General features: G+C 37.9%; 1 long non-coding RNA gene across 1 annotated transcript; it reads left to right on the top strand.

The window, feature by feature from the left end:
• Positions 1 to 240: 240 nt before the first annotated feature.
• On the top strand, positions 241 to 26,037 carry LOC124720369. Its single transcript, XR_007006138.1, has 5 exons — positions 241 to 358; positions 491 to 707; positions 9,359 to 9,544; positions 14,583 to 14,648; positions 25,495 to 26,037. It is a non-coding gene; the product is annotated as an uncharacterized LOC124720369 (long non-coding RNA).
• The last annotated feature ends 1,722 nt before the right edge of the window (positions 26,038 to 27,759 follow it).

Here is a 27,759-nt window from a genome sequence, read left to right as displayed (position 1 = left end):
AATGTAGGTATTCCACATAGGTTTCCTACATTCCACATTCACTGATTTGTCTGAAAGCATAGTGAACAAAACTCCACTTTGGTGGGTCGATATATGATGCCCTTCTGCAAAAGGTCGGGTCTTCTTGTGTTTACTTAATATTTTTTGTTAATGAATAAGAACTACATTATTCAGTAAATATCTATATGTTACAAGAGAATCGTGAATAAGCTGTCCTAATGCACCATTTCATATCTTCCAGGTTCCTTAGGAAACTAAATAATCACAAACCAGGTGTAATTTTTCAGTTATAGTACCGATTTTAATGGTACTACATACAGTCTCTACTGTAAAAACTATGTTACAAATTGATTTAAACGTTAGTATTTCATACATTACCAGAAAGTTTGTCAATTTTTGCCTCAAATCAGTTCTCATTTTAGTAGTAAATTTTTTAACATTACTAATAAAGGAACCTTATTATCCTCCCCCCCCCCCTCCCCTATCAAAGTACGGGATAAAGAAACACACTACAGAAGATGAACTAGTAGATGAGAAGGGACAGTAGTACACAGCCACACTCCAAACAGACTGGGGCAGGAGTGAGGGAAGGAAATGGAGGGATAAGCGGAGCTTTGAAATTCAAACTGCGATATCACACACACTACACGAGATGGAGCAGCAGTAAGAACAGCAGCAATAAGTCGTAAATCACATGGCAGAACAAGGTAAGCCTCTCAGGAAGTACACAGAATATTGTATGGGTTTACCAGGATCTGATTATATCGATATATAGTTACTTTGTATCACGTATATTCTTTATATTTTTTTTCAAATTTTCACTGTAAAATTCTTTTTAATGCAGTCGAAGAGAACTTCTTGTTGTTTCATAATTTAGCTTTGGAAATTTAGTGTAATTTCTTTCTGCTACTACAGTAACACATTAATTTTAATCCATTTGTGCATTTTACTCTTCACCCATTCAGTTTAGCTGTATTGTTTAATAATTGATATTTGTTACAATAGCTTTGTGTGTAACAAACCATTCCTTTGTTGCATCACTCTACATCTTCAGGATAGCATTAAAGTCATTAGAGTACAATGTTGTCATCTACGAGAACTGTCCACAGGTGTGTAAAATCATTTACAAAAACTAAGTACATATCATTACTTTTCTCCACACTTACTTATACATCTTTTCTTTAAATCCTTTTAGTTTGTAAGTAATTGCTGTGGAATATTGCCTTTTGAGCTAGGATTATTTGCTGGTTTGACATGATTGTGTAATAGTACAATACTACTTTTTTTCAATTTACCAGTATACTATGTTCATTCTTCCACATTCCATGACTTGTGCTCTATGGTCAGAAATCATTGGATCAACTAGTCATCTCAGTTAGTTTTATGATCAGTGTTCTCTCTCCTTAGTGCTGTCTTTGCTGAAGTGTACATTGAAATAACCACACATTATGCACAACAAAGTGGATTCCATTTGAGTGAGAGGATTTTCTAAGTTGCCATTTGTAGAATGGTGTAATGTTACAATTTATTTAATGCTGAAGCAGCCTTCTCTAAATCTAGGTGCACACAGTTTTTGTTATGGAGCTGCTTGTTGGTATGTATAATGTATAGATTCACCATAAAGTGAAGCAGTTATTCTGTTTCATGCACCTATTAGGTTTTGAAATGCATTATATTTGGAGTGCTCAGCTTCTGGTATCACAGCTTATAACCATGGGAGTGACATGAGCAGTATGTGAACCTGTTATGCTTACAAGGGAACTTCATCAACTTGATGTCATATTTTCTTGAAAAGAGAAAAGAAAACACATTAGAAAGATACCAGTCCCTGTTGTTGTTGTTGTTGTTGTTGTTGTTGTGGTCTTAAAGTCCTGAGACTGGTTTGATGCAGCTCTCCATGCTACTCTATCCTGTGCAAGCTTCTTCATCTCCCAGTATCTACTGCAACCTACATCCTTCTGAATCTGCTTAGTGTATTCATCTCTTGGTCTCCCTCTACGATTTTTACCATCCACGCTGCCCTCCAATACTAAACTGGTGATCCCTTGATACCTCAGAACATGTCCTACCAACTGATCCCTTCTTCTAGTCAAGTTGTGCCACAAACTTCTCTTCTCCCCAATCCTATTCAACACCTCCTCATTAGTTATGTGACCTACCCATCTAATCTTCAGCATTCTTCTGTAGCACCACATTTCGAAAGCTTCTATTCTCTTCTTATCCAAACTATTTATCGTCCATGTTTCACTTCCATACATGGCTACACTCCGTACAAATACTTGCAGAAACGGCTTCCTGACACTTAAACCTATACTCGATGGTAACAAATTTCTCTTCTTCAGAAATGCTTTCCTTGTCATTGCCAGTCTACATTTTATATCCTCTCTACTTCGACCTTCATCAGTTATTTTGCTCCACAAATAGCAGCACTCCTTTACTACTTTAAGTGTCTCATTTCCTAATCTAATTCCTTGAGCATCACCCGACTTAATTCGACTACATTCCATTATCCTCGTTTTGCTTTTGTTGATGTCCGTCGTATCCTCCAACCCATAGTAATCAGTCTCATGCGGAAATTTGGGCCATTTTGCATACACTACACAGGTATGTATAGCTTCTGAAAATTCGTGAGCTCGGGTTGTTTGTCTTGTGCCCCACTTCACTATTACTGCGTAATACCCGAACATAAAGTACTGTGCATTGAAGTGACAGTAGCGAGTCCATCATAATTTGAAATGTAAAGAGCTATGGAAGTGGAAGAGGGAATAATAGTATGAAATGCAACCTACATAGAGTAACTCTTACAACTGTACTCCATCTTAATAGTGTCAGCTTTACATATCAAAGAAAATAACGTACATCCTTGACTGCCAAAATTAAATTACACTGTGCTACATGTTGAAAGACCGTCTCATTTGTTTCTACTGCAATTATCAACCACAAAATAAAAATCCTCAAAGCTAAGAGGTCTTTGACACTCGCTACACCTTAAAAATCACGGTCTTTGACACAATGAATATATCACTTCACCTGTGTCAAAACAGTATTTCACTCGATGTTCACAGTAGTCTGGGTGCTCACTGGTGTTTCCGCATCGCTTCTGCGAAACCTGACCTAAACACTGGTGCGCATAATTGCTTGTGAAGAAGCGAATGCATTTGCAGGATGGTGTTCCCAGATGATCCCCTTGAACATGCAGAATCCAAATACATTTAGTCATTGGCAGTATCTTGTCACCTGGTGGTATTGTCAGTACAGGTCATGTTTTCTACTCTGTGTTCTTCATGCACTGACAAAATTTTGTGACAAGAAAATGAGTCCACCATTAAAACTGATCTTTTATCAACTCAGATGATTTTATAAAACAGCTCTTCTCACCACTTTAAGTATTCATTATTCACTTTTCAGAATATGAGGTGACTACTATAATATTATCCATGTGAAACAAATTTTGTTTGACATTCTACCCAAGTGGTCTGGTTGCTCTTTTAAAACAATAAACAAAAGTGACTGCAAATGTCCATCTGCAGATGTAATTGGCATTACTGTGTAGCTATGAGTCGTATTACTGATGGACTGCGTAGTTGTGACGATATCTTTTGTCCCTTTTTCCACAAGCATTCAATCTGACATCATTTCTAAATTAAACCCACTCTGATCCATACGGCAAACATTCTGTGTACCGACCACTTCCATAACAGCTATGGTGGCGATGACGACTTTTTCGCTGGCAGTAATTGTGGTTGTTTCATTATGTGGCTGTTTTGTTATCCTCCATGACACAATATCATATTTCTCCTTGAAGGTTTAAACCCACTCAGCAGATGCCTTGAAATTAATTAGGCCCACCTCCACTGCGGCTTGAATGCCCCACTGCTGCAAGTCAACGTCGTGGATCGTGAACTTACTGCTGCATGCATTGTTAAATTTATCCAAAGTGATTATATTTACTTTTGAAACCTTTTGACGATGTGCACCATGGTTTTAGAAGTATTTATTCCATACATACAGATCCCTCTTCTTTTTTTTTAATAATTTAAAGCTCTTCTTGAGTGTCTTGCAAGATAGATTCTCCTTCTTTCCACTTTTCTGAAAGGCAACTGCATGTTGTATATATTCCTCTGTTATGGGCATGGGCAAGGTGGTATTCAACAATTTTACATTGTCAAAGCATCCCTCATCATCATGACATCCTCGACTGCACACCCCTGCCCCGTTGATACAACAAAAGTGTGACATTGGTGAGAAAGTAGTTTCATTATTGTCCTCATCATCTTGTACACATGCACTGAACGTCAGCCCACTACTTTCTTCTATATCTAGCAGGTCTACATTGGTGCAGTTGTCTATGATATCTGCAACGAATTGGAAGACATAAGGAAAAGCATAAGGAAAGTGTGATGCTTTCATTTACGGTATATAGAAGCTCATCCAATAATCACAAATCTTGATGCGTACTGGTGACGACATTTACTTGTTGCAGTTTAGCTGTCATTCTATACCACTCGTGATGGTGTCGCACAATAGCTTGTGGATTAACCGACATCATGAACACACACCTCTTAGGCAGTGGTCACACTGGTTCCCACATCCGAGTACTCCGCTGATGACTGATGTCAGCCAGAGATGGCCAATCTTTCCAAATCAGTATGCCACTACGTGTGCGATCACACTATAGCTGATACTATCTCCTGAACATACAGGCTTCAGACAATAGTCGATGAAATTTAGATCAGTTTGTTTTCTTTGGCTAAATTAACCGACATTCTCATACACCAAATATGGAATGTGAACAACTAATAAGTTTAGTCCGAGAAATAGTGAGTTTCTGGCATCCTGAGGATGAAAATATCATCGGATTATAGTTCAGAATCTATGGATTAAAATCACAGGTTTATTCGAAAACTCAAATAGACAAAATCTTTATTGGAAAATTTTGGCATAGATTATAACCTCAAAAAATAATTTGTTCAAGTAAAAAAAGGTGGTGTATCTTTTACACATACAGCTATTGTACTGGATCTTTTTTTGTGGTAGGTTGTCATTAGTTGTCTACAAATTGTTATTACTGCTTACTGGCATTTTATGCCAGTACGGTAGTGATTCTGTTAATATGGAATGATTTGCAAATGTGGTGTACAGTATGTATTTCCACTTTTAAGTGCTTTAGGTTTTCAGAGTATCTTACGCTGCACTTTATGCTTGTCTTTCACTTGTGTCTAAATGACAGGCGTTGAAGGTTAATTGACGTATGTCCATACAACTTGAAGTAAATTCAATGAAACTGAGTGTTTATAACTTGCTGTTCAAGGTCACCACGAATTACATCAAGTATGTTACAGAACATTTCTCCCGTCATCTCATATATTCGTAAAACTTCTGTGTATGAAGTAGGTTAGATTTTAACCTGTTAGGGTGGAGTTGATACCACAGTGGCTCTGTGCTTCGATACAAGTGCTGCATAGCATCTGTATTAAACTGATGAAGAGATCGGATGCGCTGTGACCACGCTGCCAGCCAATGTTATTGAGTGATCTCAGGTGTCTGGTGACTGTAATTGGTGCCACTGTGAGTGCAGCCTTACTAAACCCCACGCATAGTACTTTGCATTTGGAGATTGTGGAGCTGCAGTGAAGTGGGAAGTGTGACAAACACTACAGAGTGAATGTTTAAAAGCTGTACAGTGAGAAGGCCATACCTGGGTAGTATCTACATAATGGCCCGAATTTGCAAGGAGATCGATTGTTGGGGTTGATATCTAGCTCATGTGTTTCTTCTCAAGACAATACAAGGTCAAGTTGATGAAGTTCCCTAGCTAGTTGTTCATGACACCATTTTTTCACTGACAAGCCTATTTTATTGGGAAGTAGGCCATTCTCTGGAGCAGAACTGCTCTATTACGTAATTTTTGGGGCATGTAGTGTCATCCATTACTTTCTTTTATCTTGAAGTCACTACTAAATTTGAAACTGTTTTATGATGTAGGCATGTTGTTCCTGTTTTATGGTATTTAAGACTGTTGCCATTTTATGTTTAAAACTTTATTTTTATAATATTAAACATTCAATATTTAGTCACATTTCACATATTTATTATCTCTCATACTAATATCCTTGCCAACTTAATACCCATCCTCATGAGTTTCACGGTGAACAGTGTTGCCTCAGTATCTTTACAGCTTGAAGCAGAGTTCAGAGGGATGAAAAGCAGTAGTTTTCTGTGATGTGGGATCAGCGATTTTAAGTGTGCTCTGAAGTGAAATTTTAAATTCACACACTGTGAAACTTATCACTATGGAACTGTATCACAGTATGTTAATATTCAACCCTAATCTGGGTTCTCATGGTTTCCCTGAGTTGTAAGGCAAATGTCAGGATAGTTTCTTAATTACATAGAAATAAAGTGATATGTTAATAGAGGAAGTACTGAATTATTTCTGATACTTTTCTAAGATCCAATTATTTATTTACATATTTTGATTATATGCATTTTGTGACAAAATTGACAAAACTGTATTTAGGTTAACATACAACTTTGTTGCTGACAATAATTTTATAGACAGATTCAGCCATTAATTGGTAATATGACACAAAGCTCTTTTGTCTTCCTGTGCTGTTTCTGCAGTAGCCTCTGTCATCCATCAAAATATATGATCCACACAGTTGATAAAAACATCTTCAGTACAATTTTTTTTTATTTTTTTATTTATTTTTTATTTTTTTTTTTTTTTTTTGCCGAGGGGGGGGGGGGGGGGGGGGGGAGGTATATCAAACATACAGGGTGACAATTATTGAACTGTATGAAATAAAATCGTCATAACTTCTGAACGGTTTGCATTAGGATGTTCAAACTTCATGGTTGGCTGCAGTCTTGATGGGAATTACTATGCACTGTATGGTTTATTTTAGTGACAAAGCCTACTTTCATTTGGATGGGTTTGTCAATAAGGCAAAATGGAGCTTTGGGTGACTGAGAATCCACACTTTGTGATTGATAAATCTCTTCACTTACAATGGGTGACTATGTGGTGTCCAATGTCCAGTCACAGAATAATTGGTGCAATATTCCTTGATGACACGGTGACTACTGAACGGGAGGTGAAGGTTTTGGAAGATGATTTCATCCCCATTATCCAAAGTGACCCTGATATCGACAATATGTTGTTCATACAAGATCGAGGTTGACCCCATCAAAGCAGGGGAGTGTTTGATGTCCTAGAGGAGCACTTTGGAGACCACATTCTGGCTCCAGGGTACCCAGAGGGCACTGCTATGGGCCTTGATTGTCCGCCATATTCTCAGGATCTGAACATGTGCAACTCTTTTTTTTTTTGTGGGGATGTATTAAAGACAAGGTGTACAGCAATAACCCCAAAACCATTGCTGATTTGAAAGCAGCCATTAAGGAGGTCATTGACAGCATCAATGTTCTGACACTTCAGTGGGTCATGCAGAATTTTGCTTTTTGTCTGCAGCTCATCATCGCCAATGATGGAAGGACTATCGAACGTATCGAAACCTAAATCTGAAGATTTGTAGTGATGTTTACGTGTTGAATAAAGTGTATGCATGCCGTAGTGTGTAACTAATTTACGTTTTTTTTTTCATATTGTTCAATAACTGTCACCCTGTATGTTCCTTAAGTTTTTTGTCTTTTAATACCTAGAAAGAGTATTTGTTAAGCTTTAGAATCTATATAGTTCAGTTTTTGATAAATCACTATAGGTTATTACTTTTCATACACAGTATATATGCTGAATGTGACATTAATGGGTAAATGGAAAGTAGAATCAGTGAAAATTGCTCAAAGACAAGTGTAGTTATGTTCAAATCAATTTCAAGTGATAATCTGTAACAAAAAAATTGAGAGTACAGAAAGTTAGAACTTTAAATGCATATACAACTTGAAATAAGTCTTCAGCCTAAATAAATTGCCAATACTGTCTATCTGACTAAATATATTGCCTTCATGATGATGGCATTGATGGTGCTTTTATGATATTAAATATGTGTTCCACTGGAAGCCAGCAAGTATTTTTACTAGACAACCAGTGGAAGCAACTGTCTGGACCAGGGGAAGCATAGGGCTTAACAAGGTATCTTTTTCCCCTCATAGTGAAACTTTACAGCAGAAAATCAACTTTTCAAGCCTATTGGTTTAAAGGAGATCAGAGAAAGCAAAGTTCCAATGACCCTGCAGTATTTGCAGTTCATGCATTTAAATCAGACAAAGAAATTCCAACTGTTTCAACTATACTGTGACAGCTGTGGCATTATGTTCCTTGCATGTACGACAATGCTTAGTGGTACTGAAATGTATGTGAAACTTCATTTAAACAAAAAGATGCCTTGGTCACGTTATGTATCCCCATGGTCCTGCCCATTCTTTCCACTGGCCATCTACTAAAGACAATTGCTGGATTCCAGAGTGACACACAATTAAATTCATAAATGCTCCATCAACATCATCATGAGGAAGGCAATAAATTTACCCAAAATCAGAACAAGATGTATTAGCAATTTATTAAGTCTGTAGTGGAATAGGACTATTCCTCTCATACAGTGTGTTTAAAGTTCTAACTTTCTGGACTTTCATTTGTTTTTCTCTACTTCTTCTTTGAAGTAGACTTGTACACAACTACGCATACATTTTGACTGGCATAAAATGATTTTCCAACGATTTCACTTTGTTTACTCATTAATCTCACAATCAAGTATATATACTGTATATAAATAATAATGATTTTGAGCAATGCTTTTCAGCTGTAAGTAGTCATGAGTAAAAAATTAAGCAATATAGCTTTTGAAGCTCAATGAATATTCTTTCTAGATATGACAAGACAACAACTTAACATACAGTTGAGATATGGACTCCCAAAAATACCAAAAATTTTGCACTGAAAATGTTTTCATCGAGTTTGCAGTTCCATATATCTTGATAGATGACAGGGTATATTGTTTAAAAAGCACAGGGCAGCCCTTTCCTGTTGCCAGGAAGCTTAACTTCACTGTTGTGGGCTCGAAGGGGGAAATTGATTTCCTCATAAAACTTTTTTTCCATATTATACAAAGAGCTGTGAGCATCAAAAGATAATTGCATGTATCCAGATCCATCTGCAAATAACTACGACAGTCGTTGGGTTCACCCTGTAACTCATGAAGCAAATTTACGTGCAAAAACTGCCTTTGGCTAAGCAGCCACTGTCGAGACCATTTAGATAGATTTTTCTGTTGCATGTTTTCTGCAACACAAATTGTCAACATAGATCATAACAGAATCTACTCCATTTATGAATAAGTGAAATGAGGTTATGTGAACTTAGTCGCATGCCACTGAAATTTCTTTTCTATACCAACAGATGGTGTGTGGTCAGTAAACTGGAACTGCATTGTGTGAACCAAAGAGATAGAGAAAGCAATCTCTTTGGTATGAATAAACCACATTTGCAGCGATCTGCTGCACCCACAGACATTAGCACAGATATTTGTGCAGATGGATCGTAGCCTGTGGATGGACTTTAACCTAAAACAATGTCAGGAAGCATGTAAGTTTTTAACGAAGTTAAAGTAAAACAATCCTACAATGAAACATACTGTATTGATTCATTCTTCCAATTGATCATAGGTAACATTCATAATTGTAGCTCCAGTTTGAGGAAAATGCTATGGCAGAAATTTATACACTCACTATACAAAGACTCATATACTGCAGTCCACATACCCTGAAACAACTGAGTAATCATAATTTTGTCGACATCTGAACCCAACTGGGTATTCTTCTTTCTTCCATGCTAAGGAGACCCTCACACATTCAATAATATTGTCAAACCGTCAATATATTGACCATCTGAGGGTGCGTATTGATGCTATTTTACCTCAACTAGAATGAACAACTGTGTGATAGAGCACAGCAAACAATTTTATTAAGCATCAAAACACTCGCGGGGTGCACAGATACATATACATTCAACACAAATTTAAGATGGCATCCTATACCTCTCAAAGAATTTTGTACAGCATAATTTCAATAGAGTTAATCAATTAGTCGATATTGCAGTCACCACAGAAGCACCCCTACTTTGAAAAAATGTAGAGCCTACAGTGTGGATTGATGGTGTGTTGTGCCTCATCTGACTTCTGTCCTCCCAAAGGACTTTGGGGGGTGGTGACTAACTCAGTCTGCGGCAGACCGCCTGGGCGGAGGCATGGCTGGGCCATTTCTTGACAAAGATGGAAACAGCAGGAGCTGTAGTGAGCACCTGGGCACAAGTTGGCACACAGGGAGGCAGTGCCGTTGGAGTTTCAGAGAGTGAAGTCATCTCACCGCCTCATTTACTGCGCACGCGATAGCCTGGTGCACCAGGAATCTCTCGGAATTTTCATTTTATTTGTCTGCCAGTGCGAGTGAATAGTGGTGTAGCAGGCAACAGGACAGGGGTGTCTGCATCCACCGATGAGGGTGTTACTCGAGATGAAGCAGGGAGTGGTGTGACCACAGGGCATGTGGTGCAGGTACCAGAACAGCTGGGTTGCACAGTAGTTCATCTCGGGGAGGAGCAATGAAGGCAGGTTTGAGGCTTTCTACTGATACTGCCTCAGTACCACAGTTACACTGTGTAGCATATGTAAAGTTTGTAGTTAATTTATTGTTCATCCTCATAAGGAATGAGGATGATTTAATACACACTCAACTAACTCTACAGAAGAGTAAATTATTTTACTTTTCATCCATCTTGAAAGACTTTCCACTATGACTCAGTGTACAGCAATGAATGTGGCAAAGAAAGTCTCAAACAAACAACAGTGTTAAAAATGAATGTTAAAAAATACAAAAAATTTTTGGTTTGCAGTATGGTGAACAGTTTGTGGTGGTGCATTTTCAATTTTTGCCTCTCAGCATGAAACTGAATAATGCAGTGAACAAGGTACAGTGTAAAATTTATATTTAGGAGCTAAGGATTTCAGGCGTGGCATGTATGATTCAGATAAGTAGAAATTCTTTTCTGTTCTTATCATTCTTAATAAGAACATGATTACACACCTCTTGGATTAAATTATACATCAAAATGTTCTAAAAATAAGTGCAGAAGCAATGGTGTAGCGGAAGACTGCAAGCTAAAACCTTTTTTCTTCATCTGGAAATTTGAAAACAGGCTATAGTGAACAGTCTAATTTGGTAAATTCACTTTGATGTTACTTACTTTGACTGATCATAATTATTAAGTTAGTGATCCTCTGAAGAAGATAATATAACCTCTACCATAGTTATCCCAATTGGATAAACTCCAGTTACAAGTACTTTGACAAACTGCAGTGGCAGCAGGCAGTATTGCCAAAGTGTAGTCAGGCTCGCTAGACGAGTTGCTGCATGTATGTACAAAACAGGCAACACAATGAGCATGTCACCGTCAAAAAACAATCCGCTTGGATGATGGCTTGCTCCTACCACTCTACTCGCTGAAACATCAGGTTGACAAGGTAATTTTAATCAGAGTGCAGTTTGCCATACACCAGTGATTCATAGAAGCAACAACAATTAATTCTCCTTTGTTTACATTGAATGTAATTTTGAGATGATATGTTTTGACTCTTTATAACCTGAAAATCATAAATTATTCATCTACACTGCTGGCCATTAAAATTGCTACACCAAGAAGAAATGCAGATGATAAATGGGTATTCATTGGACAAATATATTATGCTAGAACTGACATGTGATTACATTTTCACACAATTTGGGTGCATAGATCCTGAGAAATCAGTACCCAGAACAACCACCTCTGGCAGTAAGAACGGCCTTGATACGCCTGGGCATTGAGTCAAACAGAGCTTGGATGGCGTGTACAGGTACAGCTGCCCATGCAGCTTCAACGTGATACCACTGTTCATCGAGAGTAGTGACTGGCGTATTGTGACGAGCCAGTTGCTCGGCCACCATTGACCAGATGTTTTCAGTTGGTGAGATATCTGGAGAATGTGCTGGCCAGGGCAGCAGTCGAACATTTTTAGTATCCAGAAAGGCCCATACAGGACCTGCAACATGCGGTTGTGCACTATCCTGTTGAAATGAAGGGTTTCGCAGGGATCGACTGAACGGTAGAACCACGGGTCGTAACACGTCTGCAATGTAACGTCCACTGTTCAAAGTGCTCTCAATGCAAACAAGAGGTGACCGAGACGTGTAACTAATGGCACCCCATACCATCACACAGGGTGATACCCCAGTATGGCGATGATGAATACACGCTTCCAATGGGCGTTCACCACAATGTCGCCAAACACGGATGCAACCATCATTATGCTGTAAACAGAACCTGGATTCATCTGAAAAAATGACGTTTTGTCATTCGTGCACCCAGGTTCGTCGTCGAGTACACCATCGCAGTCGCTCCTGTCTGTGATGCAGCGTCAAGGGTAACCACAGCCATGGTCTCCGTGCTGATAGTCCATGATGCTGCAAACATTGTCAAACTGTTTGTGCAGATGCTTGTTATCTTGCAAACGTCCTCTTCTGTTGACTCAGGGATTGATACGTGGCTGCACGATCTGTTACAGCCATGCTGATAAGATGCCTGTCATCTCGACTGCTAGTGATATGAGGCCGTTGGGATCCAGCATGGCGTTTCAAATTATCCTCCTGAACCCACCGATTCCATATTCTGCTAACAGTCATTGGTTCTTGACCAACGCAAGCAGCAATGTCGCGATACGATAAACCGCAATCGCGATAGACTACAATCCGATCTTTATCAAAGTTGGAAACATGATGGTATGCATTTCTCCTCCTTACACGTGGCATCACAACAACATTTCACCAGGCAACACCGGTCAACTACTGTTTGTGTATGAGAAATTGGTTGGAAACTTTCCTCATGTCAGCACGTTGTGGGTGTTGCCACCGGTGCCAGCCTTGTGTGAATGCTCTGAAAAGCTAATCATTTTCATATCACAGCACCTTGTTCCTGTTGGTTAAATTTCTCATCTGCAGCACGGCATCTTCGTGGTGTAGCAATTTTAATGGCCAGTAGTGTATATCTATATTCTGCAAACCACTGTGAGGTGCAGGGCAGAGGGTAGATTCCTCCTCCTCCCCGTTCCATTCATATATGGAGCACGGGAAGAATGATTGATTGAATTCCTCTGTGTGCACGGTAATTATTCTGATCTTATTCTCATAATCCATATGTGAGTGATACTAGGTGGTTGTAGCATAAATTTAGAGCCACCATTTAAAGCTGGTTCTTGAAACTTTGTTAACAGACTTACTCAGGATAATTTATAGCTATCTTCAAGAGTCTTCTAGTTCAGTTCCTTCAGTAACCTTTGTGACACTCTCCCACCAATTAAACAAACCTGTGACCATTCATGCTGCCCTTCTCCATGTAAGTTCCATATCCCCTTTTAGTCCTATCTGGTATGGGCTCCACACACTTAAGCAGTATCGTAGAACTGGACATGAGTGATTTGTAAGCAGTCTCCTTTATAGACTGAGTACACTTCCCCAGTATTCTACCAATAAACCGAAGTCTACCACCTACTTTACCCATGACTGAACCTGTGTGATAATTCCACATCATATCCCTGCAAAGTGTTACACCCAGGTATTTGTATGGGTTGGCTGATTCCAACAGTGACTCATTGATATTATAATCATAGTGCAAAATTTTACATTTCTAGACATTTAAACCAAGTTTCCAATCTCTGCACCACTTCGAAATCTTATCAACATATGACTGAATATTTATGCAGCTTCCTTTAGATTGCACTTCATTATAGAAAACTGTGCCATTTGCAGAAAACGTGATTTAATATTGTCTGCAAGGTCATTAATATGCAACATGAACAGTAAGGATCCCAACACACTTCCCTGGGGCACACCTGACATTACTTCTACAGTTGATGATGATGCTCCATCCAAGATAACATGCTGTGTCCTCCCTACACAAAATTCCTCAAAATAGCCACAAGTTTTGCTTGATACCCATATGACTGAACTTTTGCAATAAGCTAGGTGCAGTACTGAGTCAATTCCTTTTCAGAAATCAAGAAATTCTGCATCTACCTGACTGCCTTGATCCAAAGCTTTCAGTATGTCATGTGAGGAAAGTGCAAGTTAGGTTTCACATGATCACTGTTGTCGAAATCCATGCTGTTGGCACTGAGGAGATCAATCTGTTGAAGATACCTTAATATGTTTGAGCTTAGAATGTGTTCCAAAATTCTACAACAAATCAGTGTTAAGAATATTGGACAGTAGTTATGTGGATCACTTCTACTACCCTTTTGTAGATAGGTGTCACCTGTGCCATTTCCCAAGAAGTGGGTACAGTTTTTTGTTTGAGGGATATTACTTGTTCGAAAGATTATGCTTTGAAGGGAGGCTAACTATACTGCAAATTTAGTATAGAAATAAATTAATTCATGTCATTCCATTCTGTTCCTCAGCCATTGTTAAATCTAATCTCTGTGTTGTGGCTCATGGCTGCAGCCAGTAGTGGACTGAAAATATTTCCTTTGTGATATATCTCGTAGCAGTAATAGAAATTGTGTATATCTGTTTTTATCTGATTGCTTGTTTTGCAGAGCCATAGAACTGCCGCCATGGACCACAAGAAAACTATCTGGATAAAAAAAGAAAAAGGAGATGAGGTATGCTCTGTACCAGGCTTCATGCTAAGTGGTACCTTTGTATTTCTTGCTGTTCTTTCACTAATTTCTATGTGCATACTGGGATGTCAATAATAATTCATCTCATGTTTGAAAATGAGTAATTCAGTCTAGTAAAAATATCAGCACTTTGTCATTCTCGATTATAACAGTTCACAGCACTGCATAAAATTTGTGTATTAGAACCGATGTCATGTATGATGCAGGAGAAAGCTTACATTTAATTTTTCGTAAATGGACAGAAATTCTCACAAGAGGAGGGCACAACATTGGGATCATGAATTTATTTCCAACTTTATAACCTTTAGTAGGCCACTGAAACAACATAATATGAAAATAGTAAGGTGCACTAATCTGGCAATTATGAGAAAATTGCAGGAGAATTTTATGTATCTGTTATGTAAACCACATACCTGTGCAGAGGTACCAGCCATAAGAATTCATTGTCATTGGGATCACGAATTTATTTCAAACTTTATATGCCTTTAGTAGGTCACTGAAACAACTTCATGTGAAAATAATAAGGTGCACTAATCTGGCAATTCTGAGAAAATTGCAAGAGAAGTTTTACACATCTGTTATATAAACCACATACTTGTGCAGAGGTACGAGCCATAAAAGTTCATTGTGATGATGTGGTTGGAGTTCGCACATGGTAGCAGGGTTGTGGGTGAGGTGACAATTCGAATCCCATCAAGACTTATTTTTTAATCTGTATTTTTCTCGTCACTGGGCTCATTAATTAATTTAAATGACATTTAGGAGGTAATATAATGAAAAAAATGAGTATTTGCATGAAGTTTCAATTCATTTTTTCCATGTCTGCATGACAAACAACATCCATCAATGTGTGATGTCGAGAGCATATCAGACAAGTTACTGTATATTACTCTTCTGGTCTGACACACTGTGGCTTACTATATTACTGATTTTGAATAACATCATTATTTATTGGGGTTTGACTATGGTTTTCCAAGTCTGTCCCTTGTCCTTGAAAATTTAATTATAAATTGTAAGTAGACAAATGACACATGAAATTCACTGTAACTTCATGAAAATGCATGTGTTTTTTAACATTATATTGCGTCTAAAATGTCTTATAAATAAAAAAAACGAGAGCAGTGATGAAAAAAATAGATTAAAAAGTAGATGTTGGCAGGACTTGAACCATTACCTTGTCCATGACTCACCTGCTCTGCCTGAATGCCAACAACATGGCCATAATGGCTTCTTGTGGCAGGTAGCTTTGTACAGATACATGATCTATATAATGGATGTGTAAAATTTCTCTTGGGATTTTCTCAGAATTGCCAGAGTTGTGCACCTTACTGCTTGCACATTGTTGTTTTAATGACCTACTAAAGGTGTACAGAGTTTGAAGTAAATCTGTGATCCCAATGTCATGGCCATCCAAATAGTATTGATGGTATGTTTGCCCTAAAGTGGATTTGTTCTGATCTGATGTTCTTCTTTTAAAGGTCAACTAGAATGCCCAACAGCAGAATAAAGATACTTTATAGTGAATGTTAGCAGTGTCATTAACATTTAAATTTAACAGGTGTAGGAAATGCATTATTACACTATAGACATAGTATGGAATAGAAATCATTTCCTTATCAGTGATTTAAATAATAATTTTTTAAATGAATTTGAAGAGACAGTTCGTATTCTCACTGGCATGAAAAGTACATTTCATCATAATATTTAATTAGCAATTGGTTTTGAAAATTTAAACAGGGACCTGGTAGGTCCAACAGCAGTGAAGTTCAGTTTCAGACAATGACTATAGGAGATATTAGTTAATAGTTCACTATAATGTATGCATGCAGTATGATAGGTGCTCAATGAATGTCTCTCTTAGCAGCAAAATTGTGAAAGTCACAGTTCCACACTGAGTACTGATGTACCCATTCATAACTACCTCCTACATTCAGTTCACATTGTCATAAATGAGGTTTGTAATGTTGCAAGTTTGTTGCTGAAAACCTAAGCAGTTGTTGGTATAAATGATAAGGCTACAAGTATATGACATTTGTCCAATGCCACCATTAGGGGTGACTAGCTGTTTGAAAGTAGACAGACTCCCAGGGTACCTTTATTTTTGTTGCACTGCTCCCACCCAGGGCTGATGAGGTCATCTCAACCAGGAAAAATACTTGCAAAGATCTGCACAGACCAAACATGCCTAGTTTGGCATTCATGATGGCCCCAACTGCAGAAATATTGTGATAGCATTACAGCAGTATATGCATTTGGGTATACATAAAAGTCCCCCTCCCCCATCAACTGTGGACCTTGCCATTGGTAGGGAGGCTTGTATGCCTCAGCAATACAGACTGCCGTACTGTAGGTGCAACCACAACAGAGGGGTATCTGCTGAGAGGCCAGACAAACGTGTGGTTCCTGGAGAGGGGCAGATGCTTTTTCAGTAGTTGCAGGGGCAACAGTTTGGATGATTGACTGATCTGGCATTCTAAGATTAACCAAAATGGCCTTGCTGTGCTGGTACTGTGAATGGCTGAAATCAAGAGGAAACTACGGCCATAATTTTTCCGGAGAGCAAGCAGCTTTACTGTATGGTTAAATGATGATGGCATCCTCTTGGATAAAATATTCCGGAGGTAAAATAGTCCCCCATTCGGATCTCCGGGCGGGGACTACTCAAGAGGACGTCGTTATCAGGAGAAAGAAAACTGGCATTCTACAGATCGGAGCGTGGAATACCAGATCCCTTAATCGGGCAGGTAGGTTAGAAAATTTAAAAAGGGAAATGGATAGGTTAAAGTAAGATATAGTGGGAGTTAGTGAAGTTCGCTGGCAGGAGGAACAAGACTTTTGGTCAGGTTAATACAGGGTTATAAATACAAATAGGGCTAATGCAGGAGTAGGTTTAATAATGAATAAAAAAATTGGAGTGTGGGTAAGCTACTACAAACAGCGTAGTGAACGCATTATTGTGGCCAAGATAAGACACGAAGCACATGCCTACTACAGTAGTACAAGTTTATATGCCAACTAGCTCTGCAGATGATGAAGAAATTGATGAAATGTACGATGAGATAAAAGAAATTATTCAGGTAGTGAAGGGAGACGAAAATTTAATAGTCATGGGTGACTGGAATTCGTCAGTAGGAAAAGGAAGAGAAGGAAACATAGTAGGTGAATATGGATTGAGGGGAAGAAATGAAAGAGGAAGCCGTCTGGTAGAATTTTGCACAGAGCATAACTTAATCATAGCTAACTCTTGGTTCAAGAATCATAAAAGAAGGATTATATAATGGTAAGACAGAGATTTAGGAACCAGGTTTTAAATTGTAAGACATTTCCAGGGGCAGATGTGGACTCTGACCACAATCTATTGGTTATGACCTGTAGATTAAAACTGAAGAAACTGCAAAAAGGTGGGAATTTAAGGAGATGGGACCTGGATAAACTAAAAGAACCAGAGATTGTACAGAGATTCAGGGAGAGCATAAGGGAGCAATTGACAGGAATGGGGGAAATAAATACAGTAGAAGAAGAATGGGTAGCTTTGAGGGATGAAGTAGTGAAGGCAGCAGAGGATCAAGTAGGTAAAAAGACGAGGGCTAGTAGAAATCCTTGGGTAACAGAAGAAATATTGAATTTAATTGATGAAAGGAGAAAATATAAAAATGCAGTAAGTGAAACAGGCAAAAAGGAATACAAACGTCTCAAAAATGAGATCGACAGGAAGTGCAAAATGGCTAAGCAGGGATGGCTAGAGGACAAATGTAAGGATGTAGAGGCTTATCTCACTAGGGGTAAGATAGAAACTGCCTACAGGAAACTTAAAGAGACTGTTGGAGAAAAGAGAACCACTTTCATGAATATCAAGAGCACAGATGGAAACCCAGTTCTAAGCAAAGAAGGGAAAGCAGAAAGGTGGAAGGAGTATATAGAGGATTTATACAAGGGCGATGTACTTGAGGACAATATTATGGAAATAGAAGAGGATGTAGATGAAGATGAAATGGGAGATACAATACTGCGTGAAGAGTCTGACAGAGCACTGAAAGACCTGAGTCGAAACAAGGCCCCGGGAGTAGACAACATTCCATTAGAACTACTGATGGCCTTGGGAGAGCCAGTCATGACAGAACTCTGCCATTTGGTGAGCAAGGTGTATGAGCCAGGCGAAATACCCTCATACTTCAAGAGGAATATAATAATTCCAATCCAAAAGAAAGCAGGTGTTGACAGATGTGAAAATTACTGAACTATCAGTTTAATAAGTCACAGCTGCAAAATACTAACGTGAATTCTTTACAGATGAATGGAAAAACTGGTAGAAGCAGACCTCGGGGAAGATGAGTTTGGATTCCGTAGAAATGTTGGAACAAGGGAGGCAATACTAAACTTACAACTTATCTTAGAAGGAAGATTAAGAAAAGGCAAACCTACATTTCTAGCATTTGTAGACTTCGAGAAAGCTTTTGACAGTGTTAACTGGAATATTCTCTTTCAAATTCTGAAGGTGGCAGGGGTAAAATACAGTGAGTGAAAGGCTATTTACAATTTTTACAGAAACCAGATGGCAGTTATAATAGTCGAGGGACTTGAAAGGGAAGCAGTGGTTGGGAAGGGAGTGAGACAGGGTTGTAGCCTCTCCCCAATGTTATTCAATCTGTATATTGAGCAAGCAGTAATGGAAACAAAAGAATAGTTTGGAGTAGGAATTAAAATCCATGGAAAAGAAATAAAAACTTTGAGGTTTGCCGATGACATTGTAATTCTGTCAGAGACAGCAAAGGACTTGGAAGAGCAGTTGAACAGAATGGACAGTGTCTTGAAAGGAAGATATAAGATGAACATCAACAAAAGCAAAACAAGGATAATGGACTGTAGTCAAATTAAATTAAGTGATGCTGAGGGTATTAGGTTAGGAAATGAGATATTTAAAGTAGTAGATGAGTTTTGCTATTTGGGAAGCAAAATAACTGATGATGGTCAATGTAGACAGGATATAAAATGTAAACTGGAAATGGCAAGAAAATCATTTCTGAAGAAGAGAAGTTTGTTAATGTGAAGTATAGATTTAAGCGTCAGGAAGTCTTTTGTGAAATTATTTGTATGTAGTGCAGCTATGTATGGAAGTTAAACGTGCGTGATAAATAGTTGGACAAGAAGAGAATAGAAGCTTTCAAAATGTGGTTCTACGGAAGAATGCTGAAGATTAGATCGGTAGATCACGTAACTAATGAGGAGGTACTGAATTGAATTAGGGAGAAGAGGAATTTGTGGCACAACTTGAGTAGAAGAAGTGATCGGCTGATAGTACACGTTCTGAGGCATCAATGGTTCACCAATTTAGTATTTGAGGCAGCATGGAGGGTAAAAATCGTAGAGGAAGACCAAGAGATGAATACACTAAGCAGATTCAGAACAATGTGGTTTGTAGTAGTTACTCGAAGATGAAGAGGCTTGCACAGGGTAGAGTAGCATGGAGAGCTGTATCAAACCAGTCTCTGGACTGAAGACCACAACCACAACAACAATAACATAATAATAATAATAATACAGTGAGATGGAAGGAGTCATGATTGCAATACAGGATCAAACAATAAACACCAGTTATTACAGCAAGCATATTATTAAAGATCCCAATACCATCACAGATAAATGCAGACTTTGCAAACAACAAATAGAAACAGTAGATCACATCACAAGCGGATGTACAATACTAGCAAATACGGAATACCCCAGAAGACGTGACAATGCAGCAAAAATAATACATCAACAACTTGCCATACAACATAAACTAATAAAACAACACGTTCCCACATACAAGTATACACCACAAAATGTACTGGAGAATGATGAATACAAATTATACTGGAACAGAACCATTATAACAGATAAAACAAGACCATATAACAAACCTGAAATCATACTCACCAATAAAAAGAAGACATTAACACAACTAATCGAAATATCCATACCAAATACAACAAATATACAGAAGAAAACAGGAGAAAAAATTGAAAAATACATCCAACTGGCTGAGGAAGTCAAAAACATGTGGCATCAGGATAAAGTTGACATCATACCAATTATACTATCAACTACAGGAGTCCTACCACACAATATCCACCAGTACATCAACACAATACAGCTACATCCAAACGTATATACACAACTACAGAAATCTATAATTATTGATACATGTTCAATTACCCGAAAGTTCCTAAATGCAATGTAACATATACCGTACAGTTAAAAGGAAGTGACTTCCTTGATCAAGGTCCACGTCACTTTCCATTTTTAACCATACATAATGTCTGAGGCAGGAAAGAGAAAATAATAATAATAATAATAATAATAATAATATATAAAAGTTCTTCGTTATAGTTCTAACGAAGTAAGTGATCAGCTTGTAATTTATTTGACCATAATGCCACAGCTGAAGTCCTAAACCAGTTCTGTTGGTAAAATGTAGGAAAATAACTGAAAATATCTATATAGGAATGAAAATTGTTGTGACAGACTGATCTGTATTGAAGCCCAAGGTGTAGAGTAGGTTGGAAGGTAATGTTTTAGTTGTGAGTGGTTAAAGTCTTCAAACATGAATATAAATTATCAGTTATGGTGATTTACAGACTTGTAGCCCAAGATCTAGATTAGTTTGGAAGGTGACAGTTTGATTGTGAGTTGGGAAAAGCCAGTGAATGGGATGGCATGAGAGTGACTGTACTTCTTGTTTTGTCATATATTTTGGGTCAGATGAGTTGTTAGTGTGATTTTTATGTTCATGATAAAATCGTGTCAAATCCAGGTGGGTGGTATTGGTGGGTTAAATATTTGCCAATAAATATTCATAAGAAAAAGCCATATTAAATTTTAATAGCTAAAAACAATAGACTATTCATATTAATAAAAAATTATAAAATAGTGAAGTGGGTGAAAACCAGTTCAGTTGAACACATGTTAACCTTAGAACAAACTATTGAAAGGCCACCTGAAAGCTCTCACATTATGTCACTCTTTAATTGATGGTCTGAACATTTTCCATGAGATTTTTAGGCAAGTTTGAACACTGTATTCATTGAAATCCACCTATATTGCCAATTTTATTAAAACTTACTTTTTTGTTGGTGTATGTTTTGTGTAGTAAACAGATTCATTTGATCATTGCATCTCTGATGACCTTGTTGTTGTTTGGACATTGAACACTTGTCTTCCTTCCTTCATTTGATCATTCTCTCCACTGTCATGGTACACTTAGATGGCTTTGTCCATTCTCAATTTGAGAGTCATAATAGGGGATGTACATTTGGCTGAACAGGATTATTCAATACAAAGATCAAGTAATTACAACATTACCTTCTGCAAGTCTCTCTATGCAGAGTGTCCTTTTATACACCACAGTGCTTCATTATTTTGTTGATATGGTCTTCCCAAGAACATAATGGTCTTCCACATTTCCACCTACCAGGGGGTTTCTGTTCATGAAATTTTTGTTTGTGGCTTGTGACATTGTACTCTCAACAAATGTCTGTAGGAATTAAAATAATGTTGATTTTTCAATACTTTTTCAATCACTGTTCCTAACTCCAACTTCATCATTAGTTTTTCTCTGTTCTTGAAATTCTGTGGCTCCTTTGTAAGTAATACATTTCCATATTCAGGTTGGAGTTCTTCTGTCCATGTTTCCTAACAAATAGATTTGTTTTTGGAGAGAGTATGCGTTGAGCAAGGCACAATTTGTGTCTTTTGTTTTACTTCCCAGCTATGTTACTTGAAGTTTCAGCATCATCAGTGGGTTTTTATTGTCTTTCTATAAACCAGGGAAAATGCTCTCTACTACTTGCACACACATAAATATGAGCTTTTAAGACAGTATTTACAAGTTTAAATAAAAAACATAGTCTTTGTATATACTTTGTTACAATATGCTGTGGTCTTTCTGATTTTTTTTCTTTTTTATTGCAGTTGTTTTCTTTCACAGTTTATCCTCTGCAACCATATATAACTTAATGTATAACAGTTATTTTATGACTGGCAGTTATATGTGTGTGCGTGTGTGTGTGTGTGTGTGTGTGTGTGTGTGTGTGTGTGTGGCTGTGTGTGTGCGCGCGCGCGCACGCACGCGCACATGTGTGTGGTTTTTTTTTTTTTTTTTGTGGGCAGAGAACAGAGTTCTGTTGCAGAGAACTATGTATTCATTTATTGAACTGTATATTCATTTATTACTTGCTTTTCTTCAGATATGACTTCTTTTTTATTTGATAGTTTTCTTCAGTCATTGGCTTTTGTGGGAGGGGGACTTGCTGCTGCTTCATTTGAGAATTTGCAAGTCAGAGTTTATGTTTGTTGGGCTATGTTTCATGCTTGTAAGGTGTTCTGCAAATGTATGACAGCTGTTATTTTTTAATTCTCTTCTCTGTGTCTCCTGTTGAAGTTTCTGCTTGCTGCCCTATATTAATTGATTTGTATTTCTGGCATGTCAGTTGGTAAATACCAGATGTATTGTTTTTGTCTGTGCTTGTACTCATAGTTTTAGGTAGTGTAAATGTTCAATGTCTGTGAACAAAATGTGATCTGTTATCTGTATTTATAGAAGATGCGAAGCAATATGTGATATGTGTATGTGAGCACTTGTTCGACAAAGAAGAGGGTGAGAATTACAGATGCATTGAACACCTAGAGATGGTGAGCTCATGGTATCGAGAAACTACCACTCATGGAGTGGGATGTGGACCTGAGAAATTAGTGCTCAGAAATGGATTTAGAACTGGTTGGCTTAGAACTAGTAGATATAAATATGATTATTGTTTCAGTGTACCATTCACCAAATGTAAATTTCGAAAACTTCATCACTAACTTCGAAAGTTGTTTACGTCACATAACACACCTTAAACCAAAAATTGCACTGTGCGGCAATCTTAATGTACACATAGGTGAAAATATTATGAAAGAGAGAGCATTCTTGAATTTAGTAAATAGTTATGGTCTCTTTATAGCAAACAGACTTCCAACTAGAGGAGATGCCTGCCTCAACACCATTATTCAAATTTAGATACCGGGAGTTACAAAATAAATGTACTTGATGCATTGATAGCAGACCACAGTGCATTAGTCATGAAACCACAAATGAAGACTATGGATAACCAACAGACAAATACATGGCAGTCAAATTATGTGTTTCGCAGAAGATTAGTGCCAAAAGAAAAACTGGACACTTTCAATGCCCCACTGTCCAGTATAAACTGGTATCAGTTAATTACAGAAGCAAAACCCTATGATGTCTTAAATGTTCTTTCCCAGATACTAAAATCCAAATTTGATTAAATGTTCCCACTGATACCAAAGAAACGCCACACAGGTAAAACACAAGGAAAACAGAAAGTGGTAAATGCAAAAACATGGTACACACCTGTGCTAGCCAATCTAAAAATCATTGTCCTAATGTGGAATGACTGTGCCAAAGCAGCCACAGATCCAAATAGTAAACAATTGTTAGACAGCAGTTATTTAGAGGTCAAGAGATTTTACAGAAAAAAGTAGAAGAAACTAAAAGGAGGGGGAATGATAGATTCATAAGAGAAGTCTATAATCCATGCAAAGCAACCTGGAATCTAGTAAATGCCTACTTCCTCTTCTAATGCCTGCAGTCCTGATGATTTCAATAACTACTTTATCAAAATTGTAGAAAACACTATTGCTAAAATCCCAGACTCAGTTATAGCTCCTGCTGTTTAACCTACCAAATAAAATTCACAGTAAATTTGAAACATTGAAAAAAGTACATGCAAATGACATAGTGAAAATAGTAAAATCGTACAAAACTTCAGAGAGTCTAGATAACTATGGGACGTCCTGTACTGCCCTAAAGAAAATTGTTGTAGAAATAGCACAGCCATTAGCAACAGCTATAAACAACTGCCAATCTGCAGGAGTTTTCCCAGATTTCTTGAAACTTGCAAGGACAGTACCAGTTTACAAAAAAGAAACCCAGATAATGTGTCAAGTTTTAGGTCAATATCAATCATTTGTGTACTAGCAAAAGTGATTGAAGAAAACAATCTCTTCATAGATGCACAACACGGGTTCTGGAAGGGAAAGTCATGTACCACTGCAGCATTAGAATTATTAAGAAAAGTAATGCAGGTGTTCGAGGAGAGAGAGAGAGAGAGAGAGAGAGAGAGAGAGAGAGAGAGAGAGAGAGAGATTGGGACTCATACTGTGTGATCTAAGCAAAGCTTTCGACTGCATCCCCCATAAGATCTTGCTCAAAAAACTAAAATGCTATGGTGTGGGAGGTATAACCTTAGTTACACTTCAGTCTTATTTGGAAAACAGAAGGCAAATTGTTTCAATCCAAGGAGCAACATCCCAGGAACAGAAAGTAGAACACTCCATGCCACAAGGTTTGGTCATAGCCCCACTCCCCTTTTTCATTTTTATAAATGATCTAAGTGAAGTTGGTGAGACATCACAATTTGCAGATGACACCACTCTTGTTCCCAAAGGGGAAAATTCTGCCCAAGCAGTCATGAACTCTGATGTACAGTTTGAAAACACTAAAAAATGGTTCATCACCAACAAGATGAAAGTAAACGAAGAAAAAACCCAGTGTATGGTATGTAGCCTTAGAAAAAATACATGCTCTGACCATACAGAATCTGTGAAACTATTAGACTTCACAATAGACCACAAACTCTCATGGAATGACACACTGTGCATGTATGCAAGAAACACTCTTGTGTAATATACCTCCTACTAAGATTAAAAAAAAGTTATTACAGACCACTTTCTGACAACTGTCCACTATGCTTTGTTCCATATCCACATTTTATATGGATTACAGCTATGGGGTCACTCAGCAGGCTGGAAGGATGTGCTGCTACTGCAAAAGCAGGCAATAACAATTATTACATCGAGCAGCAGCCAGTAACACTGCAGACCATTATTCAGAACATATAGCCACTATGTATTATTATGCCTCATCCACATAAGGGAAAACCTAGACACCTACACCAAGAGGCATGACACCCATAAACATAATACCTGCACCAGGGAAGACGTAAATCTACCAACCTGCCGACTGTCCAAAACAAGAGACAGTTTTCCGGTGGTCGCTGTGAGGATGTTCAACAAACTACCTGTTGAATTGCAGACCCTGCCCCTGGGCAACTTCAAGAAACAAATTGCTGAAGGCCTAAAACAATGCCCACTGTACTTGGTCCAAGAATTCTTTGACTGTGGAGAAAGTGAATGGACATATTGAACATGACATAGTCTGTACATATTACCTGTATAAAGTTTAGATGTTATTCTCTAATTCATTATATTGTAAATCACTTGATTATAGCTTTGACACAGTCTGTCCAGCTATGGCTGGTGAACGATGAAGACCTGGTAATAAAGATAATAAATGGTAATGGTATTGGTAGCCCTTAGTTTACTTTGTATTCAGTTGTCTGTCATGTTGGCTATTTTTAGCCCTTGTTTTAGAAGTATGGTGCCTGTTCAATGGGGTGCTCTGTTGTTGTAAGTCAAGCTGTACTATTTGCTTGTTGTTACAGGTGTTTAATGTTCATGTGTGCTGTGTGTGTGTGTGTGTGTGTGTGTGTGTGTGTGTGTGAAAACTTACCATTCTACTTTTGCTAAACACCTTATGGACATGAAAAACAGCTCAACAAACGTCAATAGTGACTTGAAAATTCGCAAATGCAGCAACTGGTCCTCCCCCAGAAAAAGAAACTAATAATTGAAGAAAACTCAAATAGAAAAGGCAATAGTTGAAGAAAAACATATAATAAGTAATGCACAGCACTCTCCCTGTCCACCCTCTCTCCCCCACCCCTACCTCCCAAACAGTGTTAGTTAATGTTAGGCATAACCATAACATTCCCAGCCGGAAAATTTCGAGATAAATAACTCTTCTACATTATGTTCCATATGGTTGCACCTGAAAAACTGTGAAAGGAAATTAAACATAAAAATCAGGAAAACAGCAGTGTGTGGGAACAAGGGATATATACAAAACTATGCCTATGTTTGAGATTTGTAGATGCTGTCTTAAAAACTCAAATTTGTGTGTGTACAAATAGTAAAGAGCTTATTCCCATTTCATAGATAGATAATAAAAGCCCACTGACGGTTCTGAAACTTTGGTGGAATGTATGGGAAATAAAAGAAACGATAAAAAAAGTGTTCTGATGAAAACAAATACATTTATACAGGTATCAATCTTCTTTTGAGATCAGCATTTAACATTGATAGTTCTGATTTAAGCATAGGACATATTCAACCTTTAGCATACTTACTCTTTTTTTGTTGTTGTAAGTGTTTTTGTCCACCTAAAAGGAATTCATCCATCCTTTTAGTTTTCTGATTTGTTGTATTCTGTATTTTACTTCTCTATTACCCAATCAGTCTATGTCAATATATGGTCCTAGACATTTAAATTTTTTTAACTCTCTATTAATTGCTCCATCATTGGTATATACTTCACATCTAGTGTCACAATTCACCACTATCAGATGTTAATATGTTGGCTGCAACTGATGAGCCACTAACACATTGCTTCTTAAGTGTCAGTCACAGTGAATCTGTGGACAGGAAAATTTCTGCAGTTCTACATCTACATCTACATCCATACTCCGCAAGCCACCTGATGGTGTGTGGCGGAGGGTACCCTGAGTATCTCTATCGGTTCTCCCTTCTATTCCAGTCTCGTATTGTTTGTGGAAAGAAGGATTGTCTGTATGCTTCTGTGTGGGCTCTAATCTCTCTGATTTTATCCTCATGATGTCTTCGCGAGATATACGTAGGAGGGAGCAATATACTGCTTGGCTCTTCGTTGAAGGAATGTTCTCGAAACTTTAACAAAAGCCCGTACCTAGCTACTGAGCGTCTCTCCTGCAGAGTCTCTTCTATCATCTCCGTAACGCTTTCGCGATTACTAAATGATCCTGTAATGAAGCGCGCTGCTCTCCGTTGGATCTTCTCTATCTCTTCTATCAACCCTATCTGGTATGGATCCCACACTGCTGAGCAGTATTCAAGCAGTGGGCGGACAAGCGTACTGTAACCTACTTCCTTTGTTTTTGGATTGCATTTCCTTAGG

The sequence above is a fragment of the Schistocerca piceifrons genome, chromosome 11, assembly GCF_021461385.2.
Source record: "Schistocerca piceifrons isolate TAMUIC-IGC-003096 chromosome 11, iqSchPice1.1, whole genome shotgun sequence".
Classification (NCBI taxonomy): Eukaryota; Metazoa; Arthropoda; class Insecta; order Orthoptera; family Acrididae; genus Schistocerca; species Schistocerca piceifrons.
Note: the sequence above shows the minus strand (reverse complement) of the source record. Positions and strands in the feature narration are given on the sequence as shown.